This window comes from Caretta caretta, chromosome 1 (assembly GCF_965140235.1).
Source record: "Caretta caretta isolate rCarCar2 chromosome 1, rCarCar1.hap1, whole genome shotgun sequence".
Classification (NCBI taxonomy): domain Eukaryota; kingdom Metazoa; phylum Chordata; order Testudines; family Cheloniidae; genus Caretta; species Caretta caretta.
The window spans coordinates 92,764,169-92,784,415 of record NC_134206.1 but is presented as its reverse complement, the minus strand read 5'-3'; the positions used below and the strand labels follow the sequence as shown (position 1 = coordinate 92,784,415).

General features: G+C 40.7%; 1 long non-coding RNA gene across 1 annotated transcript; it reads left to right on the top strand.

Annotated features, from left to right (window-relative positions):
- Nucleotides 1-1,704: 1,704 nt before the first annotated feature.
- Nucleotides 1,705-14,337, top strand: LOC142069774 (uncharacterized). The gene is made up of 3 exons (XR_012665731.1): nt 1,705-1,801; nt 9,688-9,754; nt 14,262-14,337. It is a non-coding gene; the product is annotated as an uncharacterized LOC142069774 (long non-coding RNA).
- Nucleotides 14,338-20,247: the final 5,910 nt, after the last annotated feature.

Below are 20,247 nucleotides of genomic sequence, written 5' to 3'. Positions count from 1 at the left end.
ACAAATCCACATTTTCTGACAAGAACACTGTCATAAATATAAAGGGAAGGGTAAACCCATTTAAAATCCCTCCTGGCCAGAGGAAAAATCCTCTCACCTGTAAAGGGTTAAGAAGCTAAAGGTAACCTCGCTGGCACCTGACCAAAATGACCAATGAGGAGACAAGATACTTTCAAAAGCTGGGAGGAGGGAGAAAAACAAAGGGTCTGTGTCTTTTGGTATGCTGCTTTTGCCGGGGATAGAACAGGAATGGAGTCTTAGAACTTTTAGTAAGTAATCTAGCTAGGTATGGGTTAGATTATGATTTCTTTAATTGGCTGAGAAAAGAACTGTGCTGAATAGAATGACTATTCCTGTCTGTGTGTCTTTTTTGTATCTTAAGATTTTGCCTAGAGGGATTCTCTATGTTTTGAATCTAATTACCCTGTAAGGTATCTACCATCCTGATTTTACAGAGGTGATTCCTTTACTTCTATTTACTTCTATTTTTTATTAAAAGTCTTCTTGTAAGAAAACTGAATGCTTTTTCATTGTTCTCAAATCCAAGGGTTTGGGTCTGTGGTCACCTATGCAAATTGGTGAGGATTTTTACCAAACCTTTCCCAGGAAGTGGGGTGCAAGGGTTGGGAGGATTTTGGGGGGAAAGATGTGTCCAAACTACGTTTCCCAGTAAACCCAGTTAGAGTTTGGTGGTGGCAGTGAATATTCCAAGGGCAAAGGATAAAATTAATTTGTACCTTGGGGAAGTTTGAACCTAAGCTGGTAAAAGTAAGCTTAGGAGGTTTTCATGCAGGTCCCCACATCTGTACCCTAGAGTTCAGAGTGGGGGAGGACCTTGACAAACACCAACAAATTCCTGATCAGCTTTAAGCTTAACTCAAGATGGGGATGGGGGGTATTTAGTGTTAAAGTTAATTAAATGGGAATAGCCTTAGTATAAAAGCATCAAGATAATTCACAAGCGTCGTTTATACACTGCTGACTACAGTATTTTGTCTTTAAAAAATCTTGCTGATAAATGTTTATGCTGACATGGATACTCTTATTTATTATTTTTATTCCTACTTGGCATGCTTTGAGAATTTAATGTATTAATAAAATATCTTTAGTAAACATCAGTCTGTCACTCTACAGGCAATTAATTAACAATCAGTTTGAAACCTCTGAGCCCAATCAGCATACCACTATGTTTTTAGTTTATCGATTCTTGTACAGCAATAGATTTTACCGCTCACCGTACAAAATTTCAGTCTGGTGACATTTGGGCAATGTATTAATCACTGACAAGTCTTGCTTCATCTTAAAGAAAAAGACTTCTTTAGAGTGGAGCACTGTATTTTGGATCGCCATTATCCAACAGGCTAAAATTGGGGAGTAGAAGATTGAATGCAGTATTGTATAGGAGGAGTAAAAATGTTCATTGTTGAAAGAGATCCAATATCAATGTCATTTTTTTCAGTACACTTTACACACCACTATCACATCATTTTGCTTACCCTGAAATATTTTAGCTCACAAAATTATGGATTTTTTTCCAGGAGTATCATGATGAAAACTATACTTACAATTTATATAAGTTTCTGTCAAGTTTGTAATATCAAGGAAAAGTTCTAAGGAAAGAACTATTTATAAATCCACAAAATGTGATATATCATTGAAGTCTTTTAACCCCAGATCATACCCTCCCACTGGAAAACCTTGAGGATGAACTGATGGTAGATGATAAGCCTATAAGGACCTTCTCCCAAATTCTTCTCTCATGGGTTGAAGTATGAGTCACCCTCATTCCATTTGCAGCAAGGTAGGTGTGTGTAGGGACTACTACAGCACACTTAAAGATCTGGGTAATAATTAAGCATTTAGTCTTTACTGTAACTGGAAGAGTTGTTCATATTAAAAAGTCTATTTTAAATCAGCCTTTGCATGTTTTAGTATTTGCCAAATTAATGTAAAATTCAAGCAATTTTATGAAATTAAATGAAAATTAGTGAAGTATATTTTACTCTCTCATAGTTTTTGGAAAAAAAGGATTTTTTTTACAAAATGTATGTCTTATTAATTTTGAAAAATAAAAAGCAGAACCAGTTTTCCTAAAAGCCACACATTCTAGTGGAACACGCACAAGGCTATAATGAAGGAGCTTTTGGGCTCCCACTGGCCTCAGTATTATATTACTACTATTTAAATAGCATCATAAATGTGCATGGCCTGGAACTTTACAACCTAAGAAAAGCTATGATTCTGTAATACCCTGAGGGTAGGTCATCCAAGTTCTTGACCAGCACTGTGGCTCTGTCAAATGAATATCTGCCTTCAGAAAATCCACCCCAGGTTTTACACTGACCCTAGTGTTTCCTAGGACAGAACTTTTGGAATTGTGTTTGTACCATCTGCTCCTCAAGAATACATAGCATATAGCAGTTTTTCCACTCCCGGTCATCCTCATCCTTATCATCTCATTAAAATAAAACATATGGCGCTGACAACCAAGAGAGATGCATATGAGAGTTTATCGCTAAGCTCTACATAAACAAACATGCACAATAAGTGCAGCCCATACAAGCCAACACAGCACTTTCACAGGGGTCATTTTGCTTTCACCTAAGAGCAAATTCTGCTCCCAATATGAATCCTAAAAGTACAGATTTGGTATGGGGCTGCACTATGGATTCCAGAAAGAGGAAATCTTCTCTTTCAGGGCATGGAGCCATGACAGAGCCATTCTACAGCCACCATTGCAGCCCCAGAGCTGAAGTAGCACTCACATAGCCTGTGCTCCTCCTCCTCCAAGGGGGAATTATTGTAGAATTCCCCACATCTTTGTCTGGACCAGCCCAGATCCAAACCCCCTTTACAAAGTTTAAAAGGAGCACTATGGAGCACAACTCCCTCGGGCTACAGGCATCCTGCTCCCCACACGTGAGAATGCACAACTTCTATTGCATTTAGGGGTATTCATGCCTATGAAGTAATGGAGGTATAACAAGGAGTAATGAGATAGAGTCAGGAATAGGAAATATTAGGCAATGATTGTTAAAAACAAACAAAAACAGCCAAACTAAATAAAACAAGCCCAACTTCCTAACAGTGAAGACCCGTGTTTATAGGAAAACGATAGACTAGACAGTTGGAATAGAAAAATAAAAGAATATCCATCACTAGACATGTTTAAAACTATCCTGGACAGAATACTGGAAATATGTACTAATGCAGAGGAAACAGTCAGGGAATGGCAGGGATATATTGGGTTCTCTAAGAGAGCTTTTCTACTTACAATTATGTCAATGGTAGTTTTGTCAGGAATTCAGCATGAGCATTCATTCCGAAGTACTGAATCAAATATAGCAGTATTAAAACACAGATACACAATGGAATTTTAATTAATTTTAATATGTATTAAAAGTATCTCCAGCTTTTCAGACCATGATATTAGTCACATTTTGCATATGTAAGAACACTGTCCAATATATTTGATTAAACATATGCCCAACATGTTGAATGACAGGGATTGCTAATGAAAACACTGAGAACACGCGGGTTCTCATGCTAGTGGATACTGTAATACACTTTTAATCATAAGCACTTGTGGGTGAAATTCACACTTTTCAAAAGGCCAGTGCAAGGCCCGTGCATCACTTAAATGCTATTCAAGCCCTTAGTTGTGCGCAAGGCTTGCACTGGCTGTCTGCACAGGCAGGGCCAGATTAATCTTTTGTGGGCCTCAGCACCTCTACCGTGGCCCCGCCTCCACTCAGCCTCTTCCCCTGAAGGCCCCACCCACTGCTCGCACAAAGGAGCAGCACCTTTTGAGCGTAGGCCCAGCACCACGGTGCTATTGTTGCCATTGTAAACCCAGTACTGTGCACAGGAGGTGAATTTCACCCATTATGAGCAGTAACTATAACACTATTTTAACTTTTAAAATAACTTTTTTTAACTTTTTTAACTTTTAGCTAACATTTTAACATTTGGCACAGAACAGTCTGGAGTGGCATTCTAGATGGAGGGTCTTTTTTCCCGTACTCATTATATTAGAAAACAAAGCATGTAGGCATTGCAATCCACAGTTTTAAGGCATCTAGAAAAGAACCACAAGAACCACACAAGAACCACACTACAAGCCACAAAACTGACTTATATGCCAAGGCTCCCTGTACAATAAAAGGGCAGAGAAAGGAGCTTAGAATATGATTCACAGAAGTCAGCATGCTAGGTGGGGAGCATCCAAAGGTAGCTGATGGGAGGTGTCAACAAGTGGGGACATCCTAAGACCTACCACTCTCATGAAGGTAAGCACCTAGTTCTGGGCTGCAGGGAAGCACCTACAGAGGGAGGGATAGCTTAGTGGGTTGAGCACTGCCCTCTAAACCCAGGGTTTTGAGTTCAATCCTTGAGGTGGCCATTCTGTGTGACAGTTGTTTAGGGGGGAGGGATAGCTCAGGGGTTTGAGCATTGGCCTGCTAAACCCAGGATTGTGAGTTCAATCCTTGAGGGGGCCATTTAGGGATCTAGGGCAAAAATTGGGGATTGATCCTGCTTTGAGCAGGGGGTTGGACTAGATGACCTCCTGTGGTCCCTTCCAACCCTGATATTCTATGATCTCTTCTTGTGATCCTCAGCTGGGAACCCCTGCCCTGGAGTCCTGTGGCTCAGGCACCTACATAGTTTCTTGCAAGAATGAGTTAGGTGCCTGCTGCACTCCACAGAAAATGGCCAGAGGAACAGGTACTTCTTGTGTCCTTTATCACAATAATAGACTTGTCTAGTCTTGGGTAAGTGATATGGCCCTGTCTATGGCAATGGCAAGATCTTCCATTGTTCATGGCTTCTCAAGGAGCTGGCAGACCAACTGATGTTCCATAGTCTGTGTTCCACTGCAGTCAAATGTGTCTGGGTCCCTGGAGTTATCCCACTTCCAAATATTGACTTTTGACCTGCCAATTGTTGTTTGGAGGCTATTTAAACATCTCCAGGTCAACCAACCCTTCTCTGTGCCTGCAGGAAAGCATTTGGCAATTTCAGTGTGCATTTTGACATACTTGGCAAGTATTTCTAGCCACATTTCTGGTCGTGTCTCTGTTGGTGATTATTTCAGTGATTCCATTGCAGCTAGAAAGCTAGGAAAGGTGGTGATGTCCACCTTATAACTTTTAGCTTAGTGATTAGAGCATTCACCTGGAATATGGGAAACTCAAGTTTAATTCCACCCCCTTTTGTCCGTTGGGGAGAAGGGAGAGGGAGCTAAGCACTGAACAATGGGATATTCTGATATAGGGCTCTCTCAACCTCTCCCATTGAAGCTGTTCCTATATCATTGGACCAGAGTCATTGACCAGAAAGAAAAGAAAGAAAGAACGTCTCTGTAGGCTGGTGATTAGGGCACCCACTTGGGAAATGGAAAACCCAGCGTCCAGTTTCCCTGCTCCAGTGGCTCTTTATTTAAACCTGGATCTCCCACATCCCAGGTGAATGCTCTAATGAGAGAAACTTATAAAAGTTATAAGGTGGGCACCACCTCTTCCTCTGCCTGCATTTTGAATGGGACTAAATCTGGAAGGAGACCTCTGAGGACGCATACTGGGCCAGGCCCAGTAGTGACATAGATAGAGCAATGCCTATCTTCCACCTATTTTTGGACTGTGCTGGGGCTTAGGTGGGAGATAGTGAAGCCGCAAAAGAAATTTGTCCCACCCCATGACGGAAGCAGTAGGGCATTCCTCAAACCTTGCAGATTCTGTGCTGTATTTGATATAAAGGGTACATTCAGCTAAGAGGCCAATGCATTTATTCTTCTTTCCACTTTCCATAGACCCCAGTTGTCTCTTGTGCAAGACAAACCTAATATATGATATGGAGTAACAATGCTCTTCTACCTATGCAGACTGAAATATACCCCATCTTCTCAAATAGAGATAGTTTAATCCAAACGTTCATTTCTGGTAACAGAGGGCCTGATTCTGTCATCCTCACTCATGTAGACTAACATTACTCTCTAAACTGCCACTTAAACCCATTGAAACTGGTTGTGAAGTGAGCCATTCACCAATATGAGTAAGGGTAGCACAATCTGGTTCAGAATTCACTCCTCAGTAATCAGATGTTTCCAAAAAGCAAATGACATCATAGGATCCTAGAAATGTAGGACTGGAGGGGACCTTGAGAGGTCATCTAGTCCAGTCACCTGCACTGAGGGAGGACCAAGTAAACCTTGACCATTATGTAAAAGTGTTTGTCTACTCTGTTCTTAAAACTTCCAAGGATAGCTATTTTACAACCACCCTTGGTAACTTATTTCAGAGCTTATCTATCCTTAGAATTAGAACGTTCTTTCTAACATATAACCTAGATTTCCCTTGCTGCATAATAAATCTTTTACTTTTTGTTCTAACTTCATTGGACATGGAGAACAATTAACCAGCATCCTCTTTATAACAGCCCTTAACATATTTGAAGACTGTTCTCAGGTCCTCCTTCATTTATTTAAACTTTCCTCATAGGTCAGGTTTTCTAAACTCTGTCATTTATGTTAGTCTCCTCTGGACTGTCTCTAATTTGTCTACTGCTATCTTAAAGTGTGGGGCCCAGAACTGAACACATTACTCAAGCTGAGGCCTCACCAGTGCTCAGTAGACCAAAACAATTAACTCCCATATCTTGCCTATGACACTTCTATTAATATTCCCCAGAATGATATTAGCCTTTGTTGCAACTACATCATACTGTTGACTCATTCAATTTGTGATCCACTATAACCCCCAGATCTATTTCTGCAGGACTACTGCCCATGCAGTTATTCTCCATTTTGTATTTCTTCATTTTGTATTTTGTTCCTTCGTAAGTGTGGTATTTTGCATTTAAGTTTATTGAATTTCATCTTGTTGATTTCAGACCAATTCTACAATTTATCAAGGTCATTATGAATTCTAATCCTGTCCTACTAATTGACATGGAGGATTAGTATGTGCAATGGTATCACTAGAGCACACTGAGCAGAGATATAAATATAAGGTAATAAAAATACACTCATCTTTCATCACATTGCTGAAATTCTTGCATAGGTAACACTTTGCCTGGTGGACTCAGCAGCAACAAGGGCCTGGTTCAATATCTAGAGGCTCCTTGTAACAACAGAAATCAGAACTGTCTTGAGTCGACATCTAGTAAACTGGGGAAATTAAACTCCATTCCAGGGTGCCTCTAAGAGGTAATGCTTCCCCTTGCACAAGCTCTGAGTCTGTGTATAACAAAAGAGAAGTTTTATTAAAAGGGAAAGGGAAGCAAGCACTAATTTGGGAAACACCACAAACACATTAATTACATGTGGCCAGAAGCAAATCTGACCCTACAGTGCATTGGGCAGTGTCATTTTGCCTCAGTTTCCCTGATGAACTGATTTTCCTTTAACACATCACTTCCCTCTCACTGCACTGCACCCCACTTACAGTTGGCTGTCCTTGATGAGTGAAGACCCGGAGTTCCGAGGCGCATTCATGGGAATAAACCTCCAACCCTGAGGGGTGGGCCAATACTGAGCAATACATCAATTGGCTCACAGCTGTCGCTGTTTCTCTGCTGCCACTGGCTACTGCCTCTCAAGAGCTCCCACAGCATCACCTTCTGAGATTCCATCACTTAACATGACTCTTTCTGATTACAGTTTTCAGTGACTGCACAGCCAGTCCAGCCTCTGTTGTTTTTCTCTAAGTCTTAGGCCCCCCCCCCCCCCAACTGCTCAGCAGCAATATCAGAGCTAGGAATTACAAACTGTAAATAAGGACTCCCAGTTGACTCTAATCAGCTCTGTCATTAAATGCTGGAGAGGAAGTGGTCAAATAGTGTCTAGAACTCGTAGATAGCAACCAAACCACAATGAACAAACATCAATGCTCACCCACTCCCATCTTCACTGGGATTTGGCACCCCTAATCCCTGTTTAGCAAGTGAGATTCAGGTTAGGGTGATCCCTCAATCAGGGCATGCTAAGTACAGTTCTGTTGCCCTTTACTCTGTTATCCTTTACATAAGAGTAACAGCATTTCTTACCCCTTCATTAAAATATTAGAGTGATTTATAAATACAAAAACACCCAAAATTGATCATTTTGGTAAAGCACTCTATCTGCCATGTCCCTAGGAACAGTAGGCATGTCTATGCAAACACAATCTGTTCCTGAAGCCTTTTGTCCCAGATCACCACTATATGTCAGGGGAGAACTCATTCAGACCCTGCATACACAGGCATTAGAAATATTTAAGATTTTCCAACAATCAGATCATTAAACTGATTGAACAATTAAACACTAGATTTTGAGCTGGTGAAAAATCTTGTATCGTTCCCATTGGAAATTCTAATATTTGTTTTCATCCCAAATCAGGACAAAGCATTGAACTATTGAAATGTAGATTTCAGGTAACTTTCTACTTGGAAATGGTGAAACATTGTACTTAGACATTTTTACACAAAACAAATGTTGTGACCTTCCAGAATCAAAAACAGTCATTTCAGTTTGCCAAAGAAAATTGAAATGTCTCATTTTGACTGGTTTGATATTAAACTATGTCCACCTGAGCACACACCGTGCCTCATGTGAATTGTCGTTCAGGTGCTTTATGTCCTCATTCTGCTCTGTAGACCAAGCTCCCAGGCTCTACTATGTTTCTCTAAGATGTATCACTGTCACGGAACACCCATGAACCACCACGTAGTGCAGCCAGAGCAGAAAGTGCACCATATCTTGGGAGATGTAGTGCAGCCCTGAAGCCCAGCCCATAGAACAGAATGGGAACAATAGACACCTGAATTAAAGCTACTATAAACTAAAGTGGCAACTCACACTGGATGCAGTTCAGTGACAAATTGAGTTAAAATGAAAGATTGTGATTCAGTTCAACAATCCAAAATGTTTTAGCTGGGATTGATGAAAGCCAAAAGAAATATTTTGCTTTGATTTTCCCATTAGAAAATCAAAAATTTCTATTGTAATTTTCATTGAAAAAAAATATTGGCAGAAAATTCCCAACCAGCTCCCCAGATTTACTTAGGATATTTATTCTTCTTCGAATGAAACATTCAATAGATTGTTCCCATTGTCACTAATGAAGAGAAACTTTTAAAAACAAATCTGCATTCTGATTTGCATACTGTGCTCAACACAAGGGTATCTGACTAACTCTTTTGTAGAATCCATTATGCATCCACTGTGCCTTTTCTGTGGCATTTGAAGTAATAAAAAATTCTGTTTCTTTACAAAATATTTATAAGGTTTCTCCTCTCTGGGTCATTATGGTATTATAAAGTGCTTTAATTTCAAGCTTCAGTAATATGAAGAACAGCTCACCAGTAGTTTGTATTGTTTAAATAGCTCACCAGCACAATTTCTAAAAAAATAAAATAAAATAAAAAAATCCCAAACAAACTGAAAGAAACAAGAAGGGGAACATTTGCATAATACAATATATCTTATCCTCCCCCCCCCCATTCTGTTGACTAAACTCTAAGCATAACCTTTCACAAATATCTTTATATGTGAACATTTTACAGTATATATGTAATTGTTAAATACACAGGACACACACAGCACTGTAATAAAATCTTAAATGGTTGAAAAGAAATTCACAAAAGTAGGTCATGGGATAAAAGTGTTCAACTGTCTGACAATTCAGTTATTGTTCTTGTTAACCTTTTCAGATTTCTCCAAGTGTTCTCAGAGTACTCAGAGAAAGACACCAGAACTCGACATTACCAATAACTTCAGGTATCTGTCCTTTGCAGGAAAACTTTGAACAGTATCTGCACCAAGAGCTATACTTCCAAACTTAGATATGTAAAGTTAGGAACCTAAATAAACGTGGATTGATTTTGGAGAATCTGGGCAACCAGAGCTTCCACTGTATTTCAAATATCTCCCTTTCACTTGAAGTGCCTCTTCCACAATATCCTTTTGTTTATTACAGATAAAGGAATTTTAGTAGAAGAGGAGTTCCAAGTGGCTAAAACATCATTCTTGTTGCTTAGCTATGCAGTTAATCAAACATATTGCTACAAATATATAAAATGTATGTGGCACCATGCAAAATATTACATTATTAGATATGCATTATATTACTATCTGCCTATGTCTGGTTAGTCTTTTAAGGGTCTGTAGTTTCTGTATGTGCTCCAGCACAGCAATTGGATTTTAGAGCATAGAATCCCCAAAAATGCATGACTGACACCAGTGTTAAGCCCATTGCTCTCAGAGAGAAGGAGACAGGCTTATTGCAAATGCCTAGCAGGTATCTGTATGCCAGTTTTACAGGTTGTGGAACATGAGGTTTATACATTACTCTGTTAATTTATTTTCTCCATTTCCAGAATGCTGCTCAGGGCCAAGTGGTCTAACTTGGGTTTGTTTTTGTTTTGTTTTTTTGCTTTCTATTTATTTCCACGTGTGCCGTACCTAACATAGGAAATGACAGAGAGAGGAGTTTTCAAGGCAGTTCATGCCAATGCAATCTATCAGTTAACTGCCCCAAAACTTCATTAATGCAGAGTTAATGTTGCCTTCATGCCCTCCAGAATGCCAAGTTGATCTACACTCTGAAAAACCAGAGAATGAAGGGTAAAAGTAACAAACTTAATCTTCTCAAAACCTCAAAATACAGATTTAAGGTGCATGCTAAAACTTTAATGTAACCTTAATTCTGCCCTCCACCCCCCCTCGGAGTAGTGTGTGTTTCATAATCAAAGACCTGAAGAAGCAGTAGACATGGAGGAGGTGCCTTCGTTTGTGTTGTGTTCCAGATTTGAATTGTATCGTTTCCCAGTATGCACTACAGTATGCTGCATTCCCTGTTTTAGGTGTAGCTGTACTGAATGATGGAGGGATTAGTTGGAGCAGATTGGAAGATTCATCACTGTGATCTGATGAGAAATGCAGATGTATCTTAAGGGATCATATATTCCTCATTAAAGCTTTGAGTTCTGGAGGCTGTTACTAGCAATGCACAGGCATTTTCTTGCCTTGGGGGCTTTCAACAGTCTAGAAGCATATATGACCAGGGTCTCTGTAGCTTAGTGTGGGGTAATCAATTGTCTCACAAGTAATTCTCTGGCCAAGGGTGAAGGGATGGCAACATTTTGCAAGTTTGGTGTGGTTTGTGTGGAGTAAGCTCACTGATAGAATGTATGCCAGCTGTAGGTAACTCCTGTTTGCTACACCTGACCCAAAACCCAAGTTTTGCTTTTGTCATATGTACTGCATGCAGGCAAATGCTGCAGTTCAAATCTGAGAAGGTGTTAGACTTTGTCTTTCTGTGCTCATGTGCTCTTTTCTGAGAGTGCCCTGTAGCATCTGCAAGGGTACACACCACCCCTGAGGCAGAATCTTAACTCTGCCCTCTTTGTGTGATGCCCTGACCTACCAGTAATACACACACACTAGCATCTGTAAGGATAGCATACTAGTGTGTGTGTGTGTTATTGGTAGGTCAGGGCATCAAACAAAGAGGGCAGAGTTAAGGTTCCGCTGCAGGAGTGGTGTTTACCTTATTACTTTATTTTCTGGTTTTCACATATTTGAATGTAGCTGAACCCAGTGTTCTGGAAGGGTATCAGGCAGAATCCAGCAACCTTACCTCTGCATTTATCAAGTTTTTGGGCTGTTAATTCTCCTGTGTTCTTGTTTTTAAATAAATTCTAAATTCAGCCCCCCACAGCCCAGTCTGCCCTGACACTGCTTCTGACTCCTTGGTAATGATTAAACCTGCCATAGAAGGCACTGAATGCATGTTAGCCCCTTCAGTGCCCCTCTATCATATCCTCATCTACCATATCTCTGCCTATTCAGCACAGCCTGATCTTCCCTCCCCATTTTTCCTACCTTTGAGCTCCCAGAGAACAAAGCTCCTTTTGATGACAAGACCTTATTCATCATTGGAAATCCAACAATGCTCCAGAAATCGGTTTTCAAATATACATTGTTTGATGATTCCTTACAGGCACTAATAAGGGCTGTTGTCTAGGATTGTACTGGCCCCCCAGTACCTGTGCCAGAGCACAATCCTAATGTAAGCGGGGCAATGGTCCTGCTTTTGTTGGGAGCTTTCCTGGCTTCTGCACTACCCCGGTGAAATGGGCTAGTGGAAGGATCTGAATCCTCACTCCCACTTCCTTTACCCGGAGGCCTTCCTGCCCACTCTCCTGTCAGGCAGAGTCCTTGTAACTCCAAAAAGGCTGGGCCCAGGATTCCTGGGTGGCTCAACCCCCAACCTTGCTGTGGTCACCTAGGACAGGGGCTAGGGTGTCCCCTCTCCGGGGTACTCTCTCTGCACTGGACACTTCCCTGACCCCACTGATCATTACATACAAGTTAAAGCAAATACAATTTATTTAATCAACAATTAGTTTAAAAAGGAATAAGGAAAAATGGGAAAGGTTAAAGGAAACTCATCACCCCGCTCTGTGGCAGGGAACATCACAAACAGTGTCTCTGGAATGTCAGGGCAGTTCACAGTCTGTTCCTTGTAAGTCCTAGGCCTTCTTCTCAGGCTCTGGCTGTGCTGTAGGGATGCTGTGGGTTGGACACTTGCTCTGGTGGTGGCCACATGCTCTCAGGCTCTAAGTGGTAGGACCCTTCTTCCCAGTGTTGCAGCCTCCCTGTCGGGGTTATGATCCAAGCCTGGCCTGCAGAGCCTTTTGGCTGAGGCATCTCCCAGGGTCCTCCTCGCTCTCCCCAACTGCTCACCACACCCAGCTCCAGACTGCTCCAGCCCCAGCTGCACCACTCTGTCTCTGCACTGCTGCTGCTCCTCTGCCTCCAGCTCCCTGGGCTGCTTCTCTGGCCCCTCTGGCTCTGGTTGCTGCAGCTCTGCTCCCAGGACAAATCTGCTCTCTCTGGGCTGTGCCTCTGGCTTTGGGGCTGCTCTCTCTGGGCTGCTTTTCTGGCCCCTCTGGCTAGCACAGCTCTGCTCCCCAGCTCAGCTTGGGCCCCTGCTTTCTCCTTAGCTTGGCCCCACCCTGTGTGACCCAGGCAATTCCAGCTCACATGGAGGATGGGACACCCTTGGCCTCCTGACTCCCTGATTAGCCTGCCCGCTCTGTCATTCAGGCTGACCTGGAGCCATGGCCTCTCCCCATTGTTCCTGGGGACTGTCAGTTTCAGGATCCTAATTTCCTATCGACTGTTCCCCTTTTAGTACTGGGAGCTAGCCAACCAAAACACCCCCACTGAATGTTAGTAAGGGGGCAACAGTCCCCTTACACTAAGGTTTGAAGATTGGCAAAGGGACAGAGTCCCCACCCTGTATGCTCCCATCCTCCACACTTTGCCCTGATCAAACACTCCTCCATATTCCCCCTAACTGCTACAGTACCCCCTGGTATAAGAAGACCCAGTAGTTTCATTTTAAACTAGTTCCACCATTGAAAAAGGCATTGAGTATGTGTCAGATAATTGCTTCTTCAGAATGCACAGTTTAGGCTAGATCCTCAACTGTACCCTTTGGGCTGATATGGCCCCTGATTTCATTCACAGGAGCCTTAGGGCTTCTCAACTTTGTGGAGATTTTAACAGTGAACAAGGTGCTTTTATGTCAACTGTTGATTGCCTAGAGCACCTGGATCAAGGGGACCTGCCCACTATCTCCCTTGCATTGACACGACCCCAGCTCTGCAGGGAAGGCTGGATGGGCATGGCATAGGGTTCAGTGACCTCCAGATTCTTCCATGCTATCCTTTTAGGACAGCTTCATGATCACTTCGGGCTACTAGGGTGGGCTCATAGGAGCCATAGTATGGACCAGGATCATGACCCTTATGTTTTCATTTTCATTACCTTGATCAGATTATATAACATTTGTCATGCTGTCAGCTACATTTTGCAATTATTGCAAATATAGCTTATTTATAGGATTTATGGCTTCCCCCTCATGGGAAATATTCTGCTACAAGTAATTCTTATATGTAAATACACAGATATTTTAGAAGAAGACCAAATTTCCTATGCTCCCATTTATTTCAATGAATCAGACCTCATTTGCCTACTTTTACATTTTTTTAAAAAATAGAACAGTCTTTAACTTAAACATTTTCTTTTTTGTGAGACTGTTTGAGCTGTTATACCAAACACACTAATGGAATTTGAGGCGCTACCGAACAGGGAAGAAATTGTGAGAGGAGAGGAAAAGATAACCCCTACTAAATATTACAGTGATACAAAAGTATATGTGTTGGCACCAATTCAATAACTATTCATCTAATGCCTTGTCTTTTTGTTTGGCTAGATGTCCTCAAGGGGTGGGAAAGCTGTATTCTAGGCACATGTTGTTGCTGCAGAGCTGAACCCAAAGAAGTAAAATTGTATGTACTTTCCGTGTTTATATATCTCCATTAATCTGTGGAAATATTTGTTTTATACAAACTTTATTTTTTTCTTTTTTGCTGCATGTTTTCCACTCAACTGAAAATGCATTTGTAGCCTAAAGTGAACACTGTGCATTTAAAAATAAATCTTGCCACACAGTAAACATTTGAACCATTCAGAGATTTTTCACTAGATTACAATCAAGTAAAGCAAACAATGAACATTTTCTAAATTATAGATATTGTAAACAAAAACACGAATTTAATTGAAAGACTATATTTAAACATATAATTTGATATTATAACTATTTCTCACACTTGAGCACTCTGATAGGAAAATCGAATAAAAACACCGACTAGCTGAAAGTTGAAGTTCTGACACTCACTTTTGAATTTTACCTGCTATTTTATTTTCCTAAAACTTCTGTCCCATTTGCTTCTCACAGACATAGTGCATTGAACCGGAAGAAAGGAACAATACATGAGAAAACACAGCCCATTTCAAAGGGACAGGAAGATTCTAACGTCCTTAAAATGTGATTTGCATCAAGCTCTTTAAGGTTTGCTCATGTAACAAATCTATCCATTGAAAGAATTTTCACTTCGATGTTTAAAAATAAATCAAATACAAGATTTTAAAATCATAATAATGAGCTTCTTCCATCATTGTTAATTTTATATGGACATATTGTCACATTGAAAAGTACAATGCACTCTCATTTAAGTCTGTGGGAATTTTGTTTTCAGACTAATTGTTGGATAGGACTATATAGAATGATGGCATAAACCAGGGATCAGAAACTTTTGGCACACGGCCAGTCAATGAAATCCACTGGCCGGCCAGGATGGTTTGTTTACCTGCAGCATCCGCAGGTTTGACCAATCGCAGCTCCCACTGGTCGCAGTTCGCCTTTCCAGGCCAATGGGGGATGCAGAAAGCAGTAGCCAGCACATCCCTGGGCCCATGCCACTTCCCGCAGCCCCCATTGGCCTGGAACAGCGAACTGTGGCCAGTGGGAGCTTCAATTGGCCGAACCTGAGGACGCTGCAGGTAAACAAATCGGCCCGGCCCACCAGCGCATTTCCCTGATGGTCTGCGTGCCAAAAGTTGCTGATCCCTGGCATAAACAAATATCAATGAATTAATTGTGTACACCACTTCAAAAATGTTTTAAGGTAGTAACATAAAAGAAGTCAGACTCTTTCTGTAGGCCTTCAATATTCATATGTTATGAAGATAAACAGCATGGTCCAGTGCCCAATAAGTCAATAAAAAGATAGATTGACTTCATAGTTGTTAGGGGGCTTATTCCTTCACCCACTTACTTCCCTGGTCCTTCTCGCATGAACAGAGAGCAACAATACCCAAAGTCCAAAGATGCAAACAATTCAATGTTTATTGGGGTGAACTTCCAGCAAGCATGACTCCAGTTTCCTTCCTTAGTGTCCCCCTTCCCAGCTCTGACACCACAGAGCCTTACACCTGTGTCCCTGTTCCCATTCCTGCCCTTAGCCAAACATGATTCCAATTTCCCCACCCCCATTCCCTGTTCCCATTTCCCACACCACACACCCACCCACTCACTTTCTGATTGACTGCAGACTATATAATAAAACTTGAGTTCTGCTTAGCTATACCTTAACCAATCATTTTCCTGAAATTTAACGAACCAATCCTAACATATTGTAACACGATTATTTAACCAATTATATCCCACCACCTTAATTAGTTTACTCCCAGCAAAATTTCTTATACAGCAGACAGAAACAATCATAGAAACAGACAGAGATTATACAGACAAACAATAGGAAAATGGGGACTATAATGACAAAACAATACAGAAGTGAGGATTTCACATCCCAGCTATTGATAAGTGAGTTCTTGCCAGACAGGATGCTATCAAACTAAGTTTCCTTTTACATCTTCAAGGCACTTCCCTTTCTCTGGAGGTTATAGGCATTATCAGGACAGGATTCACAAAAAGAAAAGGAGTACTTGTGGCACCTTAGAGACTAACCAATTTATTTGAGCATAAGCTTTCGTGAGCTAGAGCTCACTTCATCGGATGCATACTGTGGAAAGTGTAGAAGATCTTTTTATACACACAAAGCATGAACAAATACCTCCCCCCACCCCACTCTCCTGTTGGTAATAGCTTATCTAAAGTGACCACTCTCCTTACAATGTGTATGATAATCAAGGTGGGCCATTTCCAGCACAAATCCAGGGTTTAACAAGAATGTCGGGGGGGGGTAGGAAAAAACAAGGGGAAATAGGTTACCTTGCATAATGACTTAGCCACTCCCAGTCTCTATTCAAGCCTAAGTTAATTGTATCCAATTTGCAAATGAATTCCAATTCAACAGTCTCTCGCTGGAGTTGAAGTTATGCTTGATAGAGATCTTGTAGGTGTTTGTCTCTGTCTGAGGGGTTGGAGCAAATGCGGTTGTATCATAGAGCTTGGCTGTAGACAATGGATCGTGTGGTGTGATATGGGTGAAAGCTGGAGGCATATAGGTAGGAATAGCGGTCAGTAGGTTTCCAGTATAGGGTGGTGTTTATGTGACCATCGTTTATTAGTACTGTAGTGTCCAGGAAGTGGATCTCTTGTGTGGACTGGACCAGGCTGAGGTTGATGGTGGGATGGAAATTGTTGAAATCATGGTGGAATTCCTCAAGGGCTTCTTTTCCATGGGTCCAGATGATGAAGATGTCATCAATATAGCGCAAGTAGAGTAGGGGCATTACAGGATGAGAGCTGTTGTTCTAAGTCAGCCATAAAAAAACACCTACAAGATCTCTATCAAGCATTCTTACAACTACAATACCCACCTGCGGAAGTGAAGAAACAGATTGATAGAGCCAGAAGAGTTCCCAGAAGTCACCTACTACAGGACAGGCCTAACAAAGAAAATAACAGAATGCCACTAGCCGTCACCTTCAGCCCCCAACTAAAACCCCTCGAACGCATTATTAAGGATCTACAACCTATCCTGAAGGATGACCCAACACTCTCACAAATCTTGGGAGACAGACCAGTCCTTGCCTACAGACAGCCCCCCAACCTGAAGTGAATACTGACCAGCAACCACATACCACACAACAGAACCACGAACCCGGGAACCTATCCTTGCAACAAAGCCCGTTGCCAACTGTGCCCACATATCTATTCAGGGGACACCTTCACAGGGCCTAATAACATCAGCCACACTATCAGAGGCTCGTTCACCTGCACATCCACCAATGTGATATATGCCATCATGTGCCAGCAATGCCCCTCTGCCATGTACATTGGTCAAACTGGACAGTCTCTACGTAAAAGAATAAATGGGCACAAATCAGATGTCGAGAATTATAACATTCATAAACCAGCTGGAGAACACTTCAGTCTCTGTGGTCATGCGATTACAGACATGAAAGTTGCGATATTACAACAACAAAAACTTCAAATCCAGACTCCAGTGAGAGACTGTTGAATTGGAATTCATTTGCAAATTGGATACAATTAACTTAGCTTGAATAGAGACTGGGAGTGGCTAAGTCATTATGCAAGGTAACCTATTTCCCCTTGTTTTTTCCTACCCCCCCCCCAGACATTCTTGTTAAACCCTGGATTTGTGCTGGAAATGGCCCACCTTGATTATCGTACACATTGTAAGGAGAGTGGTCACTTCAGACAAGCTATTACCAGCAGGAGAGTGGGGTGGGGGGAGGTATTTTTTCATGCTTTGTGTGTATAAAAAGATCTTCTACACTTTCCACAGTATGCATCCGATGAAGTGAGCTGTAACTCACGAAAGCTTATGCTCAAATAAATTGGTTAGTCTCTAAGGTGCCACAAGTACTCCTTTTCTTTTTGCGAATACAGACTAACATGGCTGTTACTCTGAAACAGGACAGGATTGTATTCCTAACAGCCCAATAGCACCTTCTTTCAATGTGACTAGTTTGGAATGTGAGGATGTGACTGGTCGCTTCCCAGCTTATGGCTGCCTCTGCTGCTTAGCCAAAGGCCTTAGCCTAAGCACAGGGCCTCAGACTGTCACAGTAAGAGAAGGCCCTTACACCGGCAGACAGTTATTTTGATTCTTTCTTTTATACCTCTATAACTAGCCAAGTGATAAGAATACACCTAAATTCTTAGAGTACAGGCCTTTACAGACAGGCCTCAATATCTATATCCTAACGATAGTGTGTTAGATTAGGGCCAAAAACAGTAGAAATGTTTAAGGGTTAAGAAACTTTTTGGTCCCATTTTCACCTCTCTGTGCATCTCTTACTTCTGCCATCCCTTTGTCTATATTTAGATTGTGATCTTCTTGAGAATAGAACTGTCTATAAGTGCAATACCTATTGCATTTGGGCCAATTTGTGTTATTCTAAAACACATATGTAATAACAATGCAGTTTGTGTCTATCTTTTGCTTAAATTCCTATCATTCCTATTTCAAACACCTGTTCTGATGATCTGTTCTACATTCTGTTTTACTTTGGAGCATAAATTCTAAAGAAATCTTACACTAGTTTCAGATCCTGACGTCTAATTTTGCTGTTTTCTAATCTGAATACTGTAGTTCTTCACCAGTCACCTGATAAGACCAATCTTTATATTTACACTATCCCATGTGATCACATCTTTTACACTTCTCTCTTCTAGGCTGAACAAATTCATCTCTTGGAGCCTTTCCTCCTAAAATAAATGATATTGTATTTAAATCTCCTTAACTGGCACAAAATAGAAATAATTTAAAGATGCATGGTAGTAATGTGATTATAATAGAATCTTTAGACATAATTAGTACATGGATTCATATATTGACTTAGAAAGAAGTGTTTTCCATATCAAATAGTGCTAGTTCATAGCTACGTAAAACAAAATCATAAACATTTATAGATTAATCTGCTTCTAAGGTAAAACTGAAGTTTCTTATATAAGCCTCTGTGGACAAACTATACAGAAGATGGAAAAAATGTACTCCGAAACAACTAACCATGAATTGTCAACTTTGCTTTCACTCAAACTTTATTTCAAGTTACATAGTAGCTGTGAAATTTAAGACTTACTTTGTAACTTGTTGCGTGGTTTTAATCTCCATTAATTCATGTAAGCTTTGAGAGTTTTGAGCTATTCAATTACACAGAGAAAATCCTTAGTTAATAAAAGTTAAATACAATTTAAGCTTCCCAAGACCATTAAATCTCAGACTTGTAATGCTATCAAATGCACATGTTACTGAAAGAAATTCAGAATTTCATCTTTTGGCATCTGAAATTATAATGAATGCAAATTTCTGTAGGAATAAAAGATAATGTAGACTCAGGTACAGTACATTATAAGTCAGAATGACTGAAGTTTATCTTCACAAAGTACTACTAAAATATTGCAAAAATTTAAATTAAGATTACATAACTTCTGGGCTCTTGTTTCTACACTTCTATAGTTGCATCTGTGTGGATACTTGTTTCATGCATGCTCTTGGTGGACAGTTAGTGAGCATTTGATCTCCTGTTCCCTGTGTTTTCCTTCATCAGGTAGATTTTCTTTGGGTTGATTTTAAGAGGTGTGTTACAGTATAAAATATGGACACAGATTGACTCATGCTAACTATAATCACTGAAAGAGACTTATTTAATTAGCAGATACTTGTGCAGACTTAGTCACTTAAAGGGGATTTATCATTAATACAAAGCCTTTTGGGATTGATCTCAGTAAATGTGCAATGTATTTCCCCCCCAACGCAACTGGTTAGTTTTTTTGCCATAAGAAACTTGTTGAATATAATAGTCAAAACTTTAAGACTATGTTATTTTAAAACTGTATGTTTTAGAACATTGAATAATTCTGCTGTAAATGTTTGGCCCTGATCCTGGTAAGGCTAGTGCATATGCTTAACTTTATCCACAGT